Source organism: Phoca vitulina, unplaced genomic scaffold, assembly GCF_004348235.1.
Source record: "Phoca vitulina isolate PV1807 unplaced genomic scaffold, GSC_HSeal_1.0 scaffold6, whole genome shotgun sequence".
In the NCBI taxonomy this organism is placed as follows: Eukaryota; Metazoa; Chordata; class Mammalia; order Carnivora; family Phocidae; genus Phoca; species Phoca vitulina.
Window position 1 is genome coordinate 49,243,316 of NW_022589709.1, and position 19,971 is coordinate 49,263,286.

Below are 19,971 nucleotides of genomic sequence, written 5' to 3' on the forward strand. Positions count from 1 at the left end.
TATAGCTGCACTTTTAGTTCTTTCATAGATTGGACTCCCGTATAAGACAAAACTAACATGGTGATAGAAGTCACAAAATTTTTTCCTTGGGGAGGAGTATTGACTGGGAAGGGGCATGATGAAACCTTTCGGGGTCCAGAAAATGCTCTGTATCTTGGTCTGGGTGGTCTTTACATGGCTGTATCCATATGTAAAAATTCACTAAGAAGTATGCTCAAGTTTTGTACGTTATGGTTTATATGTTATACCTAATTAACAAGTACTTTAAAACAAAAAACACCTGCCCTTAGAGTAAGAGAGCACTACATATTTATCTCATGTGTTACCCAAATGTGCTTGGAAACCTGCAGACAATTGTAAAGAAAACATTTTACACGCTGCAAAGACATTCACTATTTGAAGAAGCCTTTTTGTGATTCCTTTTGTAAACACAAATTTAGGTTTTTGTGTTTACAAAACCTGAGCGCATCGATTTGGCATTCCTCAATTGAGATTTTGCTACCCTGCGTTTCCTGAAGGGTTCTCCCCTACGTGCTGGTGCTGGGGGGAGAGGTGCAAAGACCAGGAAATGACAGGAGCGAAACTGTGGGCCTGACCTCTGCCCGAGGCTTACGATCCAATTCTGTAGGACCAAGTTCTTTCCAGCTTAACAGTTGTTAAGAACATCCCAGCCAATACTAAACATATTGAAGTAGTTATTATTCTTCCTAGTCACCATTTAAACTTTAAAATTGATTTTTTTTTTTTTTTGTCCACGTGTAGAATAGCCTCAGCTTGAGCAGATTGGTTCATTTTCAGGTGGTCAAATGATCTGCTCACTCTGGCCGCCGTCCTTACCGACCGCCGAGAGGTGCGAACCGCTGCGGAGGCACCAACCCCATCTCTTTCACCTTTTTTTTTTTTAAGATTTTATTTATTCATTTGAGACACAGAGATACAGGGAGAGAGAGAGAGCATGAGCAGGGAGAGAGGCAGAGGGAGAGGGAGAAGCAGGATCCCTGCTGAGCCAGGAGCCTGATGTGGGGCTCGATCCCAGGACCCTGGGATCATGACCTGAGCTGAAGGCAGACACTTAACCATCTGAGCCACCCAGGTGCCCCTGGTCTCTTTCACCTTTGCCCCATTGCCACGAGAGCCACCCACCAGGTGGCACAAAGTGGAGGAGCGGTGACTCATGCTCCCCCGGGCCTGACTTCGGGACTTTTGACCATCAGGAAACCGGAAGGGCAATTTCTTTCTCAAACTAACTCACCCAAGTAACAAATCATTGAGCCTAAGATATTTCATTCAATAACCTTTATTATTTGTCTGACAGTAGAGATAACACATACCACTGTAACAATTTCAGAAAATACAGAAAATGCATAAAGAAAATTAGACAACCCATAAAGCAGCCACCAACAGACACACCACTAACCTTCTTCCGTACCTCTTTTTAAAGAAGTGTGAAAAAAAAAAAAGAGAGAGCAAGGAAGTGGCCCACCTCCCAGATTGGCTGTCAAATCCCACTGTGCCCAGCTGAGCCCTCACTGGAGACTCAAGATGATAGACAAATAAAATGTCACCTCTTTTGAAACTCCTCATTTTAATCCCATTAAAGAAGTAGAGATCTTCCCAGGGTTTTTACTCCAAGAGGACATGATTTCACACACACTTCACACAAACATATGATCTTTCTCTCTTTCTACACCCAGTCTTCTCCACAGGCCTCAAGAGGTGAGGGCCTCCACACACAAGGGACTCCATGCAATCAATCAAACCGGCAAGCAGGAGCCTGCCTTCAGACCAGAGTCTTGCTTGCAGCATGAGGCAGAGAGGATCAGCGCACACACACTCCTCCCCTCCTCAGGAAAATCTGTCTTTCTGTGCCTTTGTTTACATTAAGTGAATCAGAGCTGGGATTGCCTCTTACACCAGCGTTTTGTAACTGGGATCGTTCAAATCCACACTGTGATATGCGTTGGGCATGAGGACAGGCCACTGACGTCAGCAAGGAGGGAGGGTGGGTGAGATCAGACCCCCCCGCCTCATAAAGCTCACCTACCAGGGAACTCCACCAGCAGGAGGAGGTAGTCCCAGGACAGGGCTGGAAAGCAGAAGTGAGGAGGAGGGGGCTCTAGAGTCAGAGGAAATGGAGCTTGACGTTTGCCAAGAGGATTCATTTAACTGTAGTTTTTGCTTTGGATCTATGCACCCATGAAAGCAGTAAGTTCTTTGTGAATGAGCTGTTTTTAAAATTAAACCCTTTGATTAGAGGGTCCTCTGAATCTGTTAGAGAAACAGCTGGTTTGTTTGAAGAATGTTCCTTGTTTGGACTTCACGAGAGTGTGCTGGTTTTTCTTGGTTCTTAGGCCAGGGCTTAAATGAAAGTGTTTGGGCTTAACACATACCAGCAGTGGAAATCTGTGGCTCCCACGTCCAGGACTTCAGGACAAGGAGAAGGGCCTGTCTCAATGGGACCCACATGTGTTCTGTCACTGAGGTCCACCTACTCCTTTCCTCCCCAAAAGCAGCTTGAGCTCCCTGGGCACCCAGTGCAGGAGGTGCATCCTAGCAATCCCCAAAGCCCCTTGAGACCCCACCCATGACTCTATAGCTCACTTAGGGCTTTTCACTGCTGGGTGTCCTAACTGTACACTCTTTACTAAAATAATGTAAAGTGATGCTTTTTTGTCACTATGCTAAAGAGAAAATGAGTGTCATTGGTAATCATAAAAATACATACAATGAATACAAATCACTCTTAAACCTGAGCCTGGAACTATTTCTGGCCTGGAGGGAAAGAATTGAATAACTGTGTTATTCTCAGCCCCTGAAGCGTGAATAACTTCTTCACTATGTGGCTCAATGTCATCGGTGCCAGGGCTGTGACTGGGGGACCCTGGCGTGGAGAGAAGGAAACTCCCTGAGGGCAGGCATGCCCATCTTGAGGCATGAGCTCAGACCCTGCGGGGGTGCTGGGAGCTACTCCGTGGTGACTGGAACTTCCTGAGGTGCTCCATCCCCTTCCATCTGCCTTTCCTCCAAGAAGAACCACAGCTGGGCTTTGCTTCTAACAGTTTGTTTTGCTCGTGTGCCTGGAGACCCTGAATCAAGGGAAGCATTCTAAATGAGTTAATGCATAAACACACAAAGAAACCAACATACACATCCTCTGCGATACAGTAGAAAAACCACAGAGGATCCAGCAAAGGAAGAAGCCAAGAAAGTCAATAAACAAGTTGGTGGAGATGCGACATACAGAGATGAAATATTAGGAAGAAGTAAACATTGAGAAGAGGGAAAAAGAGACAACATGGAAGTTTCTCGAGTTAAGGAGTTCCCTGAGCCTTAATTTCCAGGACTGTTAGTTCTGGCATCTGACCCCAAAGGCACCCTCTGGGGAGACTCCGGATCGTAATGGCCTAGAAATGGCTCTGCTCTGCCCCACCAGCCAGCTCACACCTCCTTGGTGCCCACGTGGCATCGTCTGACTCCGATTCACACAGCTTCTTCGGATACTGTAATTTAGCGCACCAGGTATACCGTATTTTTCCAATTATAGGGGCAGGGCAAGGAATTAACCTTTATTGGGGACAGTGCATATAAGCAGGCACGTTTGACTTTTACAATGGCTACCAAACGCCTCAAGATAATGCCTAATCCTTAGGTAAATGTTTTTACCAATTTGAAAATTCTCTTGCGTGACGTCCTATAGCCAGTAGAGTTGGAATTCGGAGCTCAAATTGCTCTTAAAAAGCCCCCGCTGTCTACCACGCTCCCTGGCATCCTCCAGCGCTGCCTGCCTTCCCTTCCCTTTTGTCCTGCACCTTTAAGGACCGGCAGAGGAGCCACTGTAGGAAGTCCCTTTCTTACAACTCAGGACTCAGGGAGCATCGGCCAGTGACATTCAAAGCTAGGTGAGAACTTCAGGCTGGCACAGGGCCTGGGGTGAGTGGGGGGCAGGGAAACCAGGGAGGAGGCCAGTGCAATGGTTTCGCCAAGAAGGCATCACAGTTACAGAGGTAAGAAAGTAGAGGTAATTGGAGGCTTGGAAAATAAAACACATTTGAAGGGAGTTCAAATGACTCAGCCTGGAAAGGGAATTTATTCATGTTTTTCATACATTTCATAGGAAAATCCGCTTTCCCCCACGCAGGTCACAGAGGCTGGTGACCATCGCCCCAGCGAACGCGCAGGGGACACACGCAGGACAGTGCTGATGTGAGGAGGCGAGGCGAGGCTGACAGGTGGGTTCTTTTAAAAGTTCACTGCAGCTTCTGGGGCGCCTGGGTGGCTCAGTCGTTAGGCGTCTGCCTTCGGCTCAGGTCATGATCCCAGGGTGCAGGGATCGAGCCCCGCATTGGGCTCCCTGCTCTGCCAGGAGCCTCCTTCTCCCTCTCCCACTCCGCCTGCTTGTGTTCCCTCTCTAGCTGTCTCTCTCTCTGTCAAATAAATAAAATAAAAATAAAAAAAAAAAAAAAAAAACTGCAGCTTCTGATGCCGGCGCTGGTTGGAAAATAGACCCACCGCTCTCTCCTGTTCTATGACCAGCTGGCATCAAGCAGTCTTTAATCTTTACTTACACTCCGTTACCATCTTGCTGAATTCTGGAGGTGGGTCCTACCAGCAACACCGACTACTCTCTTTTGTACAAAGTCCATAGGGCCTCCCTCTCCCTCTGTGTCAAAGGCTCTAAGATGAAGAGTAACACTTCAGATACACTGGTATTTCTTAAAGTTCCATTTGTAGTGATTTCTCTTTGGGGATTGGGAGGAGAGAAAATAATGCAGAGGCTATGAGGAATATTGCCTGGTGAGGGTCTCTCCTTGAAGAGGAACAAATAATGACTATGTTTAGGTTCAAATACTATGTTTTGGTTTAAAATGTTACAAATTAGAGAGTTCTGTGTTGGTCAACAGGACCTAGTTAGAGAAATGCTTTGTGTTCTGTAGTTAGCTAAACATTGTTGCCTTAAGTAAAAAGTCCTGTGGCTGAGCGGAAGTAATTATGCCCACAACTCCTCTTTCTGGTTAGAAGGATAAAAGTCAGTGAGAGAGAATTCCCTGCTTCTCATGCACGTCTGGGGCGTGTGGTCTGGTACTGCGTGAGGGCTGGGCTCCTGCGGGGCATCTGCTGGCTTTCAGGCTAAGCCACCCCAGTGGTCCCCGCCCCCACCCCCACCACCGCAAGCCCACCTAGTCACCAAGGGGTAGCTGATGCATCCCCAGCAGGGCAGAAACAGCCTGTCTGTGCACCGGGATGGCAGAACAGAGGAGTGAGAAGGTGGGGCCGTTAGTCTCCTCTTTTGTCACTAAGGTTTTATGTGTAACCATCAATAAATAGAACTTGCCCTTGTTTTCACCAGTACTTATTATCAATTTGAAGATTCTTGCTGGTTTGACAGGCTTTAAAATGTTACATTATTTTGTGTTTCACTACCAAGAGATTGGACTTTTCCATATTTTTATTGGTCCCTATGGCTCTTTTTTGAGTGTCCTGATCACCATCTTCCTTCCCCAGTCCCCCTGGCTGTGCCCAGGGGGAGCAGGATCAGGGACAGGGGAACAGGAGCCCCAGCGAAGACGGTAGTGCAAGGAAAAGCCATCCTCCACTTGCACCTGAACCATCATGTCAGCAGGGGCTGCTGGTGCATTTGCAGGTGGTGCATTCGGCGGGGTCAGCTGTCTCTGTTTTATGTTTAGTTTTTGGAACTGTGTCGGGAGGCAGGGAAAAGTAAAGAGGGGGAGAGGGAATGGGCAAGATCCCTTTCCTTTGTTATAGACAGAGTCAAACAGACTTGTGAGAAAGGTGAAAATTTGGTGATCCTTCAAAGTGATGTTCTTCTAATATTGGAATAGGAGCACTGTGTTTTGATGGAGAGGGGAGGCTCTGGCAGCTGCCCCAGAACTCCCCTGAAGTCCCAAACTCATCTCGTCTGGTCCCAACCTGCACACACACTTGGCGAAATGAATCCCTGCAGGTAACTGACTCCCTCGGAGAGTCAGTTCAGCAACCGCTTGCTTCTTACTAAGCATATCCTTTGGGGTGATCCCACCCAACCCCACACATGAAAGAAGTTCTGATGACCATCTGTCTCTCCTTGGTGACAGTGCTGTCGCACCTTCCGGCCTTATACCTGGGCTGACCCATCTGAGTGGATTTACTCTGATGGGGTCCCTGAACTCCCCCCCCCCCCCCCCGGCAGCCTCAGTCGGGGAGGTCAGTGCCCTCTGTATAAACAACTTATAATTGAAAACTTTCTTTTTTTTTTTTTAAAGATTTTATTTATTTATTTGACAGAGAGATCACAAGTCGGCAGGCAGGCAGGCAGAGGAAGAGGGAGAAGCAGGCCCCCTGCCAAGCAGGGAGCCCGATGTGGGGCTCGATCCCAGGACGCAGGGATCATGACCCGAGCCGAAGGCAGATGCCCAATGACTGAGCCACCCAGGCGCCCCATAATTGAAAACTTTCATTCCACTTTTAGCCTTGCCTTTTTTAGTATGAATAATCCTAATGCCTTTCATCTGCCTTTCTGCCCTTTCAGCTCTTGCAATCTGCTGGTGCTCTGGTGAGTCCAAGCCTTAACACAGGCTAGTGCTTTTGCCTACATAGTTCCTTCTGCTCTTTTCTGGACTAGCTCCTCCTTCAGGTCTACATATCACGGGTCCCTTCCCCTGGGAAGCTTCCCCTAGCCCTGTTGAACTGGAATGGTGTTCCTATGAGAGTGGGCATCACACTGCATTGTTACTCATGTATAAATAAATGTCTGTCTTCCCCACCAGGCGGAAGTCTCATGTCTGGTGTGTTGAATGGAATAGCTTTGTCTCATAGAGCCGTGCTTGGTACTTAGACAACACAAGTTGAATGAGTCCCATTTGTTGAGTTCAAAAGACTCCATTGTCTTTTAATTTTAGGGTGACATTGTAGTCCCCGATTTCAAAGTCTAGCTCTTGTTTTCAACCTGCAGACCCTGTTTCTACCCTACCTGCAGATCCTGTTTACTCAGCCTGACGGCAGCCCCACCCAGCTGCCTGCTCTGGGGAAATGTGCGTCTGGAACGTTGGCTATCTTCAAAGGCTTTATCCGTATCAGCTGGAAGGACTTCAGCGCCTTCGTCAAATCAGGGTGAACATTACACTCTCCAGACTCCTCAGGCAGGTTTTGTTTATCCTGGGATCTCCTCCAAGATATCAGCTGATGGCTTCAAACACTTTTTATGGTCTCAGATTTGGACAGACTCAGATTTTCCCCCTTCATCTTCCAATCCTTCCCTAAGATTTTCCGCCCTTCGTTTGCTCAAGCTTTATTACAAATGCTTTTCCATGTGTGACTTTCCCTGCAGAAAACTGGCTTCAGAGTTCACGCTTGGTGCTAAGTCTTGCAAATGCCAAGAGCTAGCTGGAAAGGGCAGATGGCATATTTCCTGATGCCCTTTTGTTATCGATCCATATTTACTGAGGCTTTTCTCCTTTCACAGGGTGGGAGTGGGTGGGGTTTTTTTTTTGGTGTAGATACAATGGAGACAAGCTAGTGGTTTCCTCAAGGAAAGTGGAATTGAATTTTTTCAAGGCAGGGGTTGAGGATTATAGAGATATAAGCTTAATCACCTAGGCGCAGACTAGGATAGCATGAATCTTGGTGAAAAGTGTAAGGCACAAATGTATTTAAGACCACATCCATTCACATTTGTTGAGCACCTCATGCATATGCCAATATCTGGCATGGAGGTTAACAAAGAGAAATAAGACCTGGTCTTTGCATTCAGGGAGCTCACAGTTAGTTCAGAGAGTGACCATACAGAACAGTGAGTGCCAAGTACAGGTGGGAGTCAGTGACAGGGAGAGGAGCACCATTTGGGTTGCACGTATGTCCCTTCACCTGACTGTGGCAATGAAACCTAGAGAGCCATTTTTTAAGAAATCAAACCCGAAGGGCCCAGGATCACAGATGTCTTCCATGGTCATCAAGACTGTTTGGAGATTCTGATCTTTTTCTCTCAGGTGGACTCAGAAAGCAGGGAAATGACCCCCACAAGATAATCCCTGCCCCATGCATTATTTATTGCTGTGTAACAAATTACCACAAAATTACATCTCGAGACGAAAAATATTCTCTTCTCTAGTTTCTGAGGGTCAGGAATCTGAGTCCATCTTAGCTGGGTAGCTCTGGCTAAAGGCTCTCATGGGGTGGTCATCTCAGCTGAAGGCTTGATTTTGGGGAGGGCGGGTAGGATTCAAGAGAGCATGAGTACCCACGATGGAAGCTGCAACAATTTATAGCTAATCTCTCAGAAATGATATCTGTTATGTCTGCCATATTCTATTTGATAGAAGCCAGTCACTAAATCCAGTCCCCCCTTCGAGGGGAGGGGATTACTCAAGGGTGTGGATACCAGGGGGCAGGAATCCCTGGGCACCGTCTCAGGCTCCCCACTGTGTCCCTCCATCCAGTCCCATTCTCCTTCCTGTCTCACTCCTTCCTTCCCAGTTCAGAATGTGCTTATGGAAAGGACTGGTGATTGCTTTGCCCTTTCCTCTGTGCCACCAAGAGTGGGGGATGGCCTTAAGTCATAACAGGGCATTAGCTTGGCTATTCTGCTTACACACGTAGTGGGCCCAGAAGGACTTGGTGCTGGAAGATCCTCTGTCTAGAGGCCAAGTACTGGGTGGGACACCGCAGGTTAATAGGAAGAGGTCATTCTGGGAAGTGTTTGGCTGAGGGGGAAGCCATTTTGCGAATTATGATTTGAAGCCCCAACCTGGCCCTTGATGGTGCTAAGTAGTCTGCCATCTTGCCCAGAAACTTACGATCCTATTGATGGCCCAGGACCGAAGAGCTGTCTTACGGAAGAGGACAGTTCCTGTGCCATCCCAGGGCTGAGCCTCACCCACTTGGTCACGAGGCCAAAATGGTCTTGGACTTCCCTTGCCTTCCATCTCAGACACTTCCAGTCCTGTCCTGGCTCTGTGACTCAGCATAGTCACCCTCCGCCCTGGTCACACTTGTCTCCTGTGAGCTCTCCACTGACTCCGAATAGTCCATGCCGCCGTTGTAGCCAAGAAGCACTTGAGGTACAACTCTTTTCTGGGGGCTGGCGGAGGCCCCTCGTTGTCCCACAGTTTAGTAGCTAAGCCCAAAGGTATACAGCGGCATGGGAAATCAAAAGTCATTACACACTGGTGACTGAGGAATTTGGCACTCAAAAAGGCGTTCGTATGCAAATACCTCAATCCTAATGAAACCAGCCTCCTTCCTAGCCAGCCGCCTCCCGGCCTGCCAGCCTCCAGCTGGTTTTCCAATGTTGTGTGTATACAGAAATAAGATGCAAATCGAATGCACTTTCATGAAGTGGGCAGTGAAGTTGGAGAATTACTCGCTCATGAGTAAACCTACTGAGAAGGATCTGGCGGTGGAATTAGAGCAGTTAACAGAGAACGAGAGAAAACTGACAAGGATGCTGACACATTAGGCTCTTCAAAGGAAGGTGATTTGAATATCAAAGGCAGAAGAGAGGCCTTCAGGAAACTGATGAAACTCTTGAATATTTTCTGCAAAAATATTCCTCTTTATCTTCCTGCCCTTGAATGTAAAACTAAGGAAGACATACTGTGCTATCTTATAATTTTATCAAACAGTTAATGCCCCAAAAATAAATTCTTTCAGTCTGAGAATTAGTGTACAATCACACAACATCCATTTTGTAAAATAGGCAAATATGTTTTTGTGATGTTTTAGTTTTGTTTGAAGATGAAGTTCCAAACAAACCCCTTTTTCTCTCACTATTTACTGAGGAAATATAAGGAAAAATGGTATTTTAGATGAAGTTGGTGGCGTAGTGATGTGAGGCTGAAGGCAGGTGTAAGGAAGGAGAAAGAATATTTTAAGCGGTAGGAAGAGCTAACAGGATGTGCAATGGAACTTTTCCTGTTGTCTCAGGTGTTGGCTACAGCTTCAAAGCTGAAGTCAGTAGGTGATAAGGACCCCCACATTCTAAAGAGAGATGCTAAAGAAATCCCACAGGACTTGCGAAGGAAAGGCTAGAGGTTCAGGAGAGAGAGTTCTTTGAAGGGAATTCGTAAGAGGAGCAAACTTGGCTTTTTCCCCCACTCTCTATGGGGAAGGGGATTCCTTCACCCAAAGCAAGCAGAGAGCAGGGGCAAGAGAACCTCAGGCTTGGGAGAAGGTTTTTGCAAGAAGGGGAGACAAAATTTTTAAAAAAAGGTGGGGGAGACAAACTCGTCTCTCACTTTGTAGATGGAAGCTTGTTGAGTGGCAAAAACATTTCAGCCAGTGTATTACTATTACCAGAGTGGAGAATGCTAAGGATCTTGGGAGAGCCTGCCTTGTGTCTCTTGGCATCTGGGGCCATGAGGACTGGCACCTGGTTCTCAGGGAGCTGTGAGAGCAGGGGCTGGCTGGAACTGAGTGGTGGGGTAAGGTGAGAGAGGGCAGCAGGGATAGCAAGATGCATTTCTGACATTTGGAAGGCTAAGAGTGAGTCCATTTCCATGGGCCAGGCGATAGCCCGAGAGCTGCATGGTGGGGCAGGGGGCCCCAGCAGAGACAGATTGAGATCAACTGCACAGGGCATCACCCGTGGTGCAATGTGGGAAATCTCCATGGCAGGAGGAGGGGAGTGCCTCCCAGAAGTCCTGTTAACATGCCCTGTAAAAGAGCTGGACTTAGAATGAAGGGGACTTCAGACACTCAGGCGAAAGCCACAAACTGCATATGTTGCCCATAATGACCTCATGATTTCCTCTCAGTTTTGCTCATCTGCTCAGCCTTAGAGGATCCTGAAGAAGGCTGGGGGTGGGGAGAAGGTAAGTGAACAAGGCAAATCAGGAAGAATGAAAGAACACACATACCTCCTTCCCCACTGGAGGTTCTTAACCCTCATGTCAAACCCGATCTGAAGAGTGGGAAGGAACTAAACTGGATGTGAGACTCCCGTGTGAGGTTAGAGTGGAGCTTTTAATATCCCCAAATAGAACTCTTCTGATGCCTGAATGAGACTGAAGTCTTGGAATCTGCCTGGAGACATCACCAGAGAGTAAGAAAGGAGACACAGACAGAGTTCCTTTGAAGACAATGATGGAAGAAAAAAAAAAAATCTTACCAGTTCAGCTTGCTCAATAAACTGACAGCTCGTATTTGAGGAAGGCTAGTTTTCAATTTGCAACAGGAGGGTTTTTCCATTTTACCTATGCACTTACTCTTGGACTTTTATACCCAAGACAGCATTCCTGCCCTGGAAGAATGCACAATCTAGTGGGAAAACTAGAAAGGGAGCAAGTGATTATAATACAGCATCATATTGGGAAAGTACGGGGCGTTATATAAACATAGAGGAGGGCCAACCCAATCTTCCAGGCCAGGGGAGCCTTCCGGTGAAGTCATATCTTGGCTTGACTATATTTGCATGGAGAAGTAAGAGCTAGCTAGCTAAAAAGGGAGGTAGGAGGCAGGGTAAAGACAAAATGGGAGTAGGGAGTAAAGGGATGGTTTTGGGGAATGTTAATGAATTAAATTTTAGGCATATTGATCCTATAATTAGATGTGGGTCAGAAACCCTGTCTGTGTGCCAGAGATGGTGATTGGGCATCGTCACCCACGTGCAATATTTGGAGCCCTGTGGGTGGGTCAGATCTCTCAGAACAAGTATATGTAGAGAAGGAAGAGACTATAGATACAAGTCGGTCAGATAAAGATGCATTTGAGAATGCGTGCTCCCAGGACTCAACACCTAAATCCTGTTCTGGGACCCTGGGACAGGTAAGTTTATAAAGAACTTAGCCAGGCAGGGAAGCCCCTGAGGAATGGATGTTTTAAGGCTTTAGCCCCTGCCCTCAGGGACTAGCCCTAGCCCTCATATGCTGGGTTTAACTAGTGGAACCACAGACTCTCTGGCCTGCAGTGGACAGATCAGACTTAGATCGAATATACCGAATGGCCACCTGTCTTCATAAGCCCAGATGCAAGTCTCCACTCTGTCTTCTAGAACAGCAAGGTGAACCCTAGAAAAAGCATGACAATCAATGGGTAAGGAAACAAAGAGGGGCTCGTTTTGGTGTCTGGAACATTGATCAAACTGTGCCTCTATAACCTGTGCTTTCCCAGCAGCAGGTGGCCACAGGCTGACTCACACAACTGGACATTTGGAAGATAAGAGCCCTGGAAGGGAGTCCGAGAGGGAGAAAGCACCAACTCCAGACCCTGTGGCTTAACATAGGGCCTTGACTGTGAACTGTTTCCCAACCAGCCTCCTCCTAAGAGCTGAAGAACTCTCAGTGCCCTCAGAGGCCGAAAGGGATCCCCAGTGTTTGAGGAGTGGGTGGAGGAAGAAATATGGAATGGAACGGGAGAACGGGAAAATGGAAGAAACAACAAGAGAGTGTATTCCCATAGAAGCTGAGGGGAGAGAGTTGAGAAAGTGGATGAATGGAAGAACAAAAAAGTGCCCCCTGGATTTGGTGGGGGGTAGTCACTTGCCAAAACCAATGTCAGTGTAGTGATGGATTCAGGAATCAGACTTGCTGTGAGCTCAGGTAGGCATGGGATATAAGCAACCAGAGGTAATGAGTGGACAGTGCCCTTCACGGAAGGTTGACTTGAAAGAAAAAAGCAATCATGTGAGACATTACACCCTATAGGGGTGTAATGGCATGAGAGAGGGTTTTTCTCTTTGTTAGGAGATCCTAGAGCATGTCTCAATGGTGATGGAGAAGAGAGAGAGAGAGAGGTTGAAGAGGTGAATGAATGGGGCGTAGTGGGTGGAATGGGAACTCAGGGAGCAGGGAGGAAGGGCTCTAGAAGAGCAAGGACATTGCACAGGTAACTAGCCTTCCATGGATAAGAACAGGAACAAATAAGGAAAGAGCAAAGAGTAAAGGAGATAGGGGTGAATGTAGTGATAACTGGGAGGGTGGAAACATTGAAGCTTGTTTGCTTTCCTGGTGGGCAAAAACGGGTGGTGAATAAGCATGATATAGTTTTCAAGCATTTGCATAAATATTTCATGTAATCCTCACAATAAGCCAACCAGGTCTTTTGGTTGGTCCCAAATCTTGAGGACACACCCAGGTTCTCTATTATCCTTGGTTACCTGAGCTTCTGTCCTCTCCTGTAGCTCCACAAGACTAGAACTCTCTCAACCTCATCTCTCCCTCAAGTGCTGGCCCAAGCCAACTCTTGCAAGTCTCATTTACAGCTGCTGCCATTGAGGGAATTCAAACAACAATTGGTTCTTTTCTACCTTATCTCTGGGGCTCAAACATCCTTGCCATCCAGTGGCAACCAGCTCCAGCATGGCTGGCCAGTGCTCACCTTCTGGCCTGCTGCAAAAAAGGACTTTGACCAAACCCAGATCTACATGGGATGCATGGTGCTACCTCTTGGCTATAACCAAGGAATAGTCCTTGACTTAATGGGGGTTCAACTTGATTTGAGTTGTGGACACTTTGGCCAGTTATCTACTTATATTTCTTTTTTTTTTTTTTTAAGATTTATTTAATTATTTGAGAGAGAGCAGGAGAGAGTGAGAGCATGAGCAGGGGGGCAGGGCAGAGGGAGAGGGAGACCTGAGCAGCCCCCACCACTGAGCCAGCAGCCTGATGCAGGGCTCCATACCAGGACCCTGAGATCATGACCTGAGCTGAAATCAGGAGTCGGCTGCTTCACCAACTGAGCCACCCACGCACCTCTCACATTTCTTATAGTCACTCAACACCCAAAAGAATTGGGACAGTGGCCATGCTCCACTGGTCTCTCAGATTCCAGGCTGCAGTTGGCCCCTCAGTCTTTTTGCTGGACCTTTCCATTCTTAGCACCATTAAAACACATCTTTTTGAATCTCTTGGTTATCAGTTCATGATGTGAAAGAGGGCAGAAGGGCAGGGAGAAAGTTTCAAAAAGTGTGAAAGACAGAAAATTGCATTGGATCAAAGAAGCAAACATGTGACCCTCAAGTTGGGTGACATCTTTTTGCTTTTGTGCCAGTTGTTCTGAAGGCTACTCAGAAAGAGACATTTTGAAAATGCTTCTAGCAATAATGGCATCATTTGAGTAGAAAGGTTGTTTCAAGAACAACCTTTATTTGGGTATACATACATATATTTAGTTTATACATTCTAATGTGTATGTTATTTTATGGTCACTTAGAGGTCATGTAAAAGGTTCATTATTTTATGGTCATGGTTTCTCAGTCTTTCAGGCACTGCTGTGACTACTAAAATAAAGCTCTTGTAGCTGAGATGAAAGGTATTTTTTAAAATGTGCATCCAGGATCCAACTCTGTGCTAAGTATCTTTAAACTTTCCAGTGCGAAAGAAGATTGAGAGTTTTGACATTGTGAATTAACAGTGTGGTTAAAAGTCATAGGTTGAAAAAAAGTTGACACAGGTTAGCTTTGACTTGTACATTCAAGAGGCAGATCTTTTTGTCCCCAAGGGAAGGAGAAACTCTAATGCTAACAGGGCAGCTCCAGAAAGCAACATCACCTTGTTTTGGAGGCAGCTGTTTTCCTGGGCGCTGTGCTTTCATGTAAATCAAATACGCTCCCCACGCACGCACTGAGCAAGCAATAAAATACAAGCCGGGATGTTATTTCTGCTCTGGGAAACTGTCCTGATGATTACTCAGGACAGTTAGTTCAGGAGATTGTCCTGGCCTCTCCCCATCATCTCCTATCCTTTCTTTCACTTTCCATCCATTTCCATGGTCAACCCAGCAGGTTTTTTGTACTTGTTCTGGGCACCATGTTAAGAGCACTGGACGCAGAATCGAGCCTCCCCAGGCTGCCCCCGGCAGGTGGATGCACTCCTTCTGGCCTTCTTGTTCTTGGCTGTGTCAGGAACCCCCCCTCAGCACCTCTACCAGACCAGGCCCAGCCTCTCTGGAGAGCAACCAGTCACTAATAGTATGTAACTCCTGTGCCACCCATGGGGCCATATATAACAGGGAGGTTTGCAGCAGGAAGAGAACTAGACAAATATCTCCCAAAACCTTAAGATCCTAAGTTGCTCTTATTTCAAGAAGCTGTCTCCCCAGAGAAGCCCCTTTGAGTGCCATCACACCGTTGGAGATGTGCCTTTGTACCCTGACTTTTGCAGTAAACATCTGTGTAGGCTTATTTTACATTTACTAAGCTCCCAGCGGACACGAGTCATTGCAAGTATATCAGAGGCTTTTATGCCAGTTCTCTGTGCTCCCTGAAAACCCTCTTCAGGTCCAGGGAAGAACCAGTGCTTCCCAGGCCCCATCCTGATGGTGTCAACAGCTCTTGCCTCTCATGAAATCGTATATGACCATGGGTTTGGCAGGGGGCCATAGGGGGGTCCTTTAATTTTGGAAGAAAAGAAAAACTTGCAGGGCAAGAACACAGTTATGTTCTTAGAGTGATTATTTGGCTTCTGGCTAACTCTTGGTCTCCTGAGAGGCAGAGAGAAGAAGGTTTGGTAAAAATTAGCTCAGTTTTCTTTTCTGCAAACACAACCAGAAAAAATGGAAACCAGCTGAGTCGGCAAAGTTTTTGCCTGTCCCAAATGGAGGCATTTATGGTATTAAAGAAAGTTTATAAAGATACTTCAACTTGGGTTTCCTGTGAATAAATTGGGAAGAAAGTGAATGGATAAGACCTGGATGGAACTAGACTTTCTTCATTTACATGGTCTACCAAAAAACCAGAGTCCCTTATGGGAAACAGAGAAGTTTTGTTTGGAAGATGGGTTTGGGAGATTCAAAGAAACTTCACACCAGAAAGCCCTTTGAATATGCCCTGGATTGAAATAAGAAATTGATATCTCCCCAGCCCTGGCCTTGCAGTGGACATTAAGACTGGGCTGACATTTCAGAGAAAGTTCTTGAATGGCAAGGTTTTCTTCTCCAAAATTATGATCCTAAAAATCCAAAGCATACAGCCATGATGGCTCAGGCAGCCCAACTTTGACAACATAGAGTTCGTGGAACAGTGTTTTTATTTATAGCTTCATTATTCAAGGATCCTCATTAAGGTGTTATATTCAAAGGCTATTTCCTTTACAGAACATAGATCAAGTTATGCGCAAGCTTTCCTACTCATGATGTATGGTTCCAAATATGTTGAAAAGACTAAAGCTCATTAAATGGTTTGGACCCAGATCAGTTACATTTATATCTAACACATGTAATATTCTTATTTTTCTCCATCTAAGTCAATCACATCCATGCATTGAGCAGCTTCAAGGAGGACAGTGTTTCAGGCTGGCATACGGAAGCCTTAGATGTGGTCCTCACCCTCACGAAACTTCATAAAGGAAACAGAAGTGGGGGGGGGGGTCAGTTGGTTAAGCATCTGCCTTCAGCTCAGGTCATGATCCCAGGGTCCTGGGATATAGCTCCACATGGGGTTCCCTGCTCAGCAGGGAGTCTGCTTCTCCCTCTCTCTCTCTCTGTACCCCCTGCCTTGTGCTCTCTCTCTCTCTCTCTCAAATAAATTTTTTTTAAAAAAGGGAAAAAAAGGAGACGGAATGTGAAACATTAATGAATAATTCAAGGCAGGAGTGATAAAGTGCCAACTAAGGAAGAATAGAAAGACCTGGAGAAATTGAGAGAAAATGAAGGGCATGTGAGAGACCAGGCTTCCTATTTTTACAGGGATATTCAATCTTTCTCAGAAGGAAGAACTTGGAAGTTACAGGAAGAAAAATTCCAGCTCATCAACAGAAAGAACTTCTGAGTTGGGGAAGATAAGCTAGTGAGATTGTTGGAAGCATACAAAGAGAGATTGAATATCATCTGTTAGGGATTCTACAAAACATTTTCCACAACTGCATAAATTAAATGACATCTAAAACTGTCTTGGACCTATGAAATAGTCGTGGGTGCAGTTACTGGAACATCAGCTCAATCTGGACCTCCCAGAGGAATAGGACCTTGCAGGGCCTCAAAGAATGAATGGCCTCTAGGTGGAATCCTCCCCTCCTGTGTGTTCCCCTACCACCACCACCCACTACCTGGTTCCTGGGAGAGGAGAACCTATGGCAGAGCAGTTTCTATAGTAACAGAGGTCAGGGATACAGAATTAAGGATCCAAGATGGATGTGTTCATGGTATACTTAAGGTTTATATATGTCACCAAATATAAATTTTACCTTTTTAAAAAACCAGGGAATGATGTGCACTGTGAAAATACTAATGTCTGCAGCATACTTTAAAATATATTTTTTAAAAAAATGGATTGATGGGTGGATAAGAGATAAATATGTAATAAAACATATAGCAAAATGCTAATTGTAGAATCTAGGTGGTAGGTATATGGGTGTTCACTGTACAATTTTCAACATTTTTGCATGTTTGAAATCTTTTATAATAAAGTGTTGAGAAAAATTGATGTCAAGAGAGCCAATGAAGGGGCACCTGGGTGGCTCAGTCATTAGGCGTCTGCCTTCAGCTCAGGTCATGATCCCAGGGTCCTGGGATTGAGCCCCGCATTGGGTTCCCTGCTCAGCGGGAAGCCTGCTTCTGCCTCTCCCACTCCCCCTGCTTGTGTTCCCTCTCTCGCTGTGTCTCTCTCTGTCAAATAAATAAAATCTTTAAAAAAAAAAGAGAGAGAGCCAATGGCTTTCACCTTTCACTGACATTGAATACAGAATATGATAATGTGGGTTATCGAGTTCTTAGCTCACTAAGTGCTTTGTTGGTTCTATCTCGTTCACTCTCACAACCGCCTACGAAGTAATTATCATCATCCTCCCTTGGTAGATGAGACAACTGAGGCACAGAGGACATGAAATGTTTGACCAAAGTCACAGTTGGAAAGTGTCAGGTTCAGGATTTGAACCCAGGTCTGACCGACTCCAGAACCCACAGCCATGACCATGCACTCCCCTTGGGGCCCCAGATGCAGATGGCTGGCACAGTGCCTCGCTTTGTGTGGAAAGCAGCTGATGTTTGGAGGAAAGTCGGAGGGTGCCCACATGCGAGCCCTTCCCTCCCCCGCAAATGGGTTGCACATGGTCTGACTCTTTAATTGTTAATAAACACCCGGACCTCCACTTGGGAGTTTTGTTTTGGTTTCATCTTTTTTTCTTTTTTCCTCTTTCAAGTTAAACAAGAAGTTTATTTAAACAATAAGACGTTTGCCTTGAAGGGAAAACGATCTAGGATTCGTTCCTTCTAGAGTCATTTATCCCTACTTAAAGATAAATTGTCCTACATGTAATAGCTACATACAAAACTGTTATAAAATTGTCCTGGGTTTTACAATGATCGATGAGAACCACTAGAATTCTGTAATCAAACAAGGTCTGCAAGGATTTTTGTTGTTGTTGTTGTTTTGTTAAACAGCGAGAGCAAAATAACTTCACGGAAGATAAAGAGCTGAAGGAGCGTGCCACTAACGGAGAAAGAGCCTTTTCCCAGAACCCGTTCTTTTACCCGTCTCATCTCCACTCGATGACCCTCAAAACATACCATGGGCTATTTAGCTTTTTAAAAATGCAACATGCGTGCATATACACCGGTTACTTTATGTACAATAAAGGAACGAGAAGGGGAGACGAAGGCAAAGAGGTGCTGGGCAGGAGTCGGGATGCGGCGGAACCAGACCGGCGTCGTGACTGCGAGGGTGCCCAGGGTCCGGAGGAACGCAGCCGCTGGCCCCGTGGCGGTCACTGCTGGAGCACAGCCAGCGGCTCTTCGCCCTCCGCCTCCCCCTGCGCAGGTGCGTCTGCCGCGCGGCTGGGCTGCCCACGCAGTCAGAGTCGGAGCTGCCTCGACCACCAGTTGCCCCGCCCGCTTCCGCTGGCTACTAAGTGCTGTAAAAATGGCTCTGCATCTTCAGCTGCGCCGCAGAACCCGCCAGTCCCGCCCGCTGCCTCGGCCTCCGGTCCCCGGGGAGGTGCTTTCAGTCATTGGCCGGAGATGAGAAATTCGGCAGCACTCTCCAGATCCGGTCCTCGGGGTCGTTGGCAAGTGCCTCGGCTTTCTCCCATGGTTTGTGAAAAGAAAAAAGAAACCATTGAAAATCAAATACTCGCAGGCCTCTGTTTTCAGCTCAAAGGCCCATTGAGGTACGGACCACCACTGCAGTGTCGGGGGGTGGGGGGGTCATTTCACACCTGCGGTGGTTTCTCGGGAGGCTCGGGGATCCCAGTGGCAGCGGCCCGGGGGAGGCCGCCTGCGGGGGCTGCTCACCAGGATCACCCAGGCCTGGTGGGAGCTGGTATTCCCCAGCTCTGCGATGGCCCTCGGCCCGCGACTGGGAGGCCATGTGTTTAGGCCTCAGGTTCAGCTTGTTTGGGGTTTCTATTACTTCACCTTCCCTCCACCTTTTAGAGGGCAGGGGGAAGGCTGCTTCCCAAAACCAGAGAAAAGGAACGAAAGCCCAACTGGATGGCTTCCCCACCTTCGTCCCAACAATTCTCTGAGCCCACCACAACCCCGGGGATAGACAGCAGGGGAAAGATTATTTTATTTTATTTTAAAGATTTTATTTATTTATTTATTTGAAGGAGAGAGAATGAGAGAGAGCACATGACAGCGGGGAGGGTCAGAGGGAGAAGCAGACTCCCTGCTGACCGGGGAGCCTGATGCGGGACTCGACCAGGGACTCCAGGATCATGACCTGAGGTGAAGGCAGTCGCTTAACCAACTGAGCCACCCAGGCGCCCCGGGAAAGAGGAGAAACCAGAGCCAGGTAGTAGGGAAGGAATTCCTCAAGTCTGGGCCTTTAGGTCTTCTTGGAGTTGGACAGAGGTCAGGCTGTCAGAGGAAGAATTTGCCTGTTTTTCGTTTTATTTTTTAATGTATTTTGGTGGTTTTTTTAATTTTTATTTATTTATTTATTTGAGAGAGAGAGAGAGCATGAGCAGAGAAAGGGGGAGAGGGAGAACCAGCTTCCCCGCTGAGCAGGGAGCCCGGACGTGGGATTCGATCCCAGGACCCTGAGAACCTGACCTGAGCTGAAGGCAGATGCTTAACTGACTGAACCACCCAGGTGCTCCTATTTTG